The sequence below is a fragment of the Anomalospiza imberbis genome, chromosome 2 (genome assembly GCF_031753505.1).
Source record: "Anomalospiza imberbis isolate Cuckoo-Finch-1a 21T00152 chromosome 2, ASM3175350v1, whole genome shotgun sequence".
In the NCBI taxonomy this organism is placed as follows: domain Eukaryota; kingdom Metazoa; phylum Chordata; class Aves; order Passeriformes; family Viduidae; genus Anomalospiza; species Anomalospiza imberbis.
In genome coordinates this window covers 13350076-13355005 of record NC_089682.1, presented here as the reverse complement: position 1 = coordinate 13355005, position 4930 = coordinate 13350076, and the positions used below count along the sequence as shown (strand labels likewise).

General features: G+C 42.7%; 1 long non-coding RNA gene across 1 annotated transcript; it reads right to left on the bottom strand.

The window, feature by feature from the left end:
* Positions 1-779: 779 nt before the first annotated feature.
* LOC137468281 (uncharacterized) lies at positions 780-4023 on the bottom strand. The gene is made up of 2 exons (XR_010995843.1): positions 3377-4023; positions 780-2424 (listed from the first exon to the last, which is right to left on the bottom strand). It is a non-coding gene; the product is annotated as an uncharacterized lncRNA (long non-coding RNA).
* Positions 4024-4930: the final 907 nt, after the last annotated feature.

Below are 4930 nucleotides of genomic sequence, written 5' to 3'. Positions count from 1 at the left end.
CAAGGATAAATTACAGCAAGAAGATCTGAAGCTAGAAGTGTAGTAGAATGATGGAAGCTGAGAGATCTGAAGCTAGAAGTGTAGTAGAATGATGGAAGCTGAGATGAAGTCTCAAAGCTGGTAAGATATGACAGAATTGGTATGCTGTATTCAGAACTCCTGACATCACTTGGTAGGAGTCACAGTCATAACATGTTCCAGAGATTTTTCTTCTGGCCAGCCCTGTTGAGCCTCTGCGGTCCCTTCTTGGGAAAACCCCCTGCATCACCTGGGATGTGCTGACACTGCTGGGAAGCTTTGACACTGACACAGGTCACTGAGGGATGGGGCCATCTCCTCATTTTGCTGGGTTAAAACCTTCAGCATCCTGGCTCAGAGAGGTACTTGGAGCAGCAGCTGTCATGTTGTAGCATGTCTCTGGCTGAATGCTTGGCTGTGACAGAGTGGAAGTGTGGCTTTTGGAAGGTGGGGGTTCAAATGCTTTCTCTGTGGCAGGCACATATTTATGCTAAGGAAAGAACCTGTCATATCAAAGTAGAGAAAAGGGTGCTTGCTGGGAAGAAAACCCCACTGAATTACCCTAAGGACACTCTAACATTAGGAGGTCTGGGTTTAGGAATGGACAGAATGGAGAACATATTTTGTTGACCTCTCTTCCCAGAGTAATTGAAAATTATTCAGCTCTGCTGAGTGTAACTGCCAGTAGCTTCTGCTTGATATAATTGAGTTCTCTACCCTCAATTTGTTTGCTTGTGTTTCAAGCTTTGAAAAAAGAGCACTTAACCTTTTATTGTTTATTCAGATTTATTTAGAGAAAACAAAATCTCTGTGGCTGGCTCTGTCAACTGCCTACATTTTTGCTGATCTCTGGAATGAGGTACGTGTCAATAAAAAGCAGCTCAAAAACTCTTTCTTCCAGGATTATTACTGACAGTGTAAACAGTTTTTCATGATACTGGATGTCACTGATTATGTTAGCATATGGAATGGATACAGCCCTGTTCCTCTCAAAGGACTCAACATGTATTTGTACCTGCAATTATTGTGTCATCTATGTTTGGGATTTCACCCAAAACACGAGAAACTCTAAAACATTAAAAAGTGGATATTTTAAGTGTCTTCATCTCAGAGAAAATCTCACTGCAATTGGAATCCACTGCTCAGGCATGAAATTTCCCAATGCAAAGTTCAGTGCTACTGATGACATGGGTGGGATGTTATTAGATCACAGATATCTAGCCTGAGTTTTGCCTTTGTTGTCTTCTTTTCCACCACATTTAAAAGGAGGCTTTGTACCTCTCTGCAGCTTCTTTAGAGCTCAGAGTGCTTCCTGTGCAACCTGACTTCTACTCAGAGAATCACAGGATCCCAGAATGGGTCAGGTTGGAAGGGAGCATGGTGTATCATCTGGTCCAACCTCCCTGCTCAAGCAGGGTCATCCCAGAGCACATGGCACAGGATTGTGACCAGTCAGTTCTGGAATATCTCCAGTGAGGGAGACTCCACAGCCTCTTTGGGCAATCTGTTCCAGTGTATGGTCATCCACACAGCCTGAAAAACCTCTGACTGGCATATCATGTGTGAGAGAGGCATTTTTAATGCAGTTCCATGGTGACCTTGTATTTTTTATTTTTTGAGTCTCGCTCCTTCAAGTGGGCATGGGGCAGTGTGCTCCTTGCTTCAGGCTGTCAGAGATAGCAGGGGGTAAGCCTGCAGTGCCTGGCAGGACAGTAAAGAAGGTTTACAGAACGCTGTGGGCAGGGAGCTGGGGAAGATGAGGATAGATGTAGATGTCAGGAGAAGCATACATTGTGTCACCTGGAGAGTGAGCTGGGGTAAGAAACCAAGAGCTTTTGTTCTGCCTAAAATGGCTCTAATTCCCCAAGGTGAGAATCTACCCAGGGAGGCCCTTGCTCTCAGGTCTCTGACACCTTGAAGTGCAGCTGGTGATTTGGGTCCACATCCCTCTGGCTGGTAATTCCCAGAAGGGGAAAACAAGGTCTTTATCACTGGATTTTGAGGTGCTGTGGAGCTATCACCATTGCTGGGGAAAATTTGATAACCAAACAGTGTGTGACCCCTCCCTCCCCAGGCATGTGCCCTCTCTACAAATCTTTACGGAGGGTTCTGCAGCTCAGAAGCACAATCACTGTCCAGGACATAGACAGGGACGGCTGCTTTGCACCTCTGTGGCTGCAATGCAGTATCAAGTGCTTTTGCTGGCTTGTAAGTCCAGTGATTCCAGGATTCATTTTTTAATCTGTGGCAAAGAAAACATAGCAAAGGAAATAATCCATGGGGGCATACAGAAGGGAAAGCTTATGCTTTCACCTTCAGCTTCTGATTTCTATGTCTTTAGCTTTTCTGGTGGGTTGACACGTTCTGTGGCAACCTTCATGGTCAGGCACAGCAGCTTTTAGGGCTCTGAAAAGAAAATTATGACTATCCTCAACCTCTACTTTTTCAGAATAAATCTTGTCCAGAATAGCTCTATTGTTCCTCACACAGTAGAAAACCGTTGGCTTTCCATGGCTTTGGCAGGGTTGTAATAACTGAGGGTGTGATTTTGCCTGAGACTGTGTCTGTGAATAACATTTCACAGGCAGTGATCCTGCAAACATTCTGGCATGCCTGTGTTCTTATGGGTTCTTCCATGCATGAATGTACAGGACTGTTGGAACTGAGGGCTTAGGCATGGAGATGTTAATGTTTGCAGAGGTAGTCATTTCCCAAGTGTAATGTCAGAAACTTGTGTTCAGTCTGGATTGTTTACTGTTCTAGAAGTTTATCAAACTCTGTAACTTCCTAAACAGGACTGTGCATAGTTGTTTCAGAGAGACTCACCTGTCTGAACAAAGGAAAGTTTATTATGTTTTAAAATTAAAAGGAATTTGGACTTGTTTTTGCTAAGATGCTGGTAGGTCTCTTTGGGTTTCTCTCTTTTTTTTTTTTTTTTTTGCAAAAGGATCCATGCAATGTTCGTATACAGACAAAATGTATTTCCTGATAGTAAAAAATAATCCAAACCCATAGTTGTTCAGTTCTTGACTACCACTTTATAGAGAACAGAACCTTATATTAACACATATGTGCTAATAAATATCATATATGGACATGCTGGTTTCATGTTGCTCTGACTCTGGAGTATTCATCATTGACTGGCATGAGCCTTTCATTTCTTTGCCCTGTCCTGGTTCTAGCCAGGACAGGGTTAATTTTTACAGCACCCAGCTGTGCCTTGAGCAATCAGAGGTGAATCCTTGCACAATGGCATGTGAGAGGTGAATGGTTCACCTATCTTGAACACTCTTGTTACCATTGTTGTTGGTGTTGCTGTTTTCTTATTTCATTGTTGTTTCTAGTAAATTGTTCTTACCTCAACCTGTGATCTTCACCTTTTTGTGCCTCCAATTCTCCTCCCCCTCCCTCTGAAGGTGCCTGGGGGATGAGGGAAAAGCGAGTGAGCAGTGCACAGTGGAAACACTAAATTGGGGAATACTATTCCTAAACTACGACATGCCCATAATTTCCTACAGTCACAGGAAACACCCATAGGAAATAGACTGGCCATAGAATGCAAAGATCAGTCACCTCGGTCGTTCATTACTGACTGTCACATTAGAAGAACTGAGGTTGTGACAGTGTTTCCTCCTTAATCAGCTTGAAGTGAAAGGTCCTCCCAGGCAGGTGAAACACTGCTTACTTTCCTCTTACAAAATGGAATGGTTTTGAGCAGCACCAAACCATTGAAGATTTTGCAGTGTTGCAGAAAGGTTGTAAGAGGTCACCTGACACAAGCTGGGTGAATTTAAAGGCAAATCCTCAGTGGGTGCAAAGCAGCACCTTTCAATTGACATCACAGAGGATGTCATGGTGGAGCTGCTGCTAAGACTCCAAAGGGCCTTAGAGAATTAGTCTCAGCCAGAGAGCCTGCAGTGCTGCAATTACTGTTCTACTTTCTCAAATATTGTTCCAGTAACTCTATTTGACTAATTTTTTTTCTTATTCTCTTTGGGTGTGTAATCCATCAGAATCTGCTGCAGTACAGCATATTGTCAAAGCCATGTCTTTTTGTCCAGCCTGTTTGCTAAGCTAGGTACAGTGAAGCCATGGTCTGAATGCATCTTAGTTCACATTTAAGACATGTCTGAAAAATCTACAAAATCTACAGTGGTTAGCTTTTTTGTTTTTTTTTTTTCCCTTTCATTCTTCCCCCCCCCCCTTTTTTTTTTTTTTTTTTTTTTTTTTTTTTTTTTTGGCTAATCCCAAGTGATAAAAGCTTTCCATGGCCTGTTTTGATACCTGGAAGTAATATGAAGCTGCTGATAATGATACAGGTTGGGTTGAGCCCAGTTGGTAGGGGCAGGCTGAAAGAAGTAATCTAAATAAAAGTGCATGGCCTCTTGGACCCAAAATTGGTTGCCTCGTCAGTCCCAATTCATTTATCTCACAAAAAAAACTAAACAGAAATAAATCCTCAGCAAATTCCTATCAGTTTCACAGCGATCATTTGCTTTTCTGGCTTCCACTAAGGATATCATTATGCTCTTTAGTCCTAACCCAGTCCTAACCTGCTCAGCTTTCTAAACAGTTAGTTTAATTAATCCCCTGCCTTTCTGATTGTGAGTGCTATGTATTGCAAGTGAGATTTTGATGCAAAGCATCACTAAATTAATTAGTTTTGGCCCTGATCCACCAGATTTAATGGGGGTATTTGCACGTTCAAAGGTAGACCACTGTTGAAGTGCTTCATTGAATGGAGCACTTCTCCTTAATGAGAGGGGGCTAGTCAGCTTGGCCTCTGGCTGCTGGATGAAGTTATCGGGGTACTTACTGCCTCAGCAGACAACCCCTGCTCCTAGCATCATGATATTTTAGTTATGTCTTGTACAGAAGTGGAACATCTTGAATAATCATCTTATTTCATGCC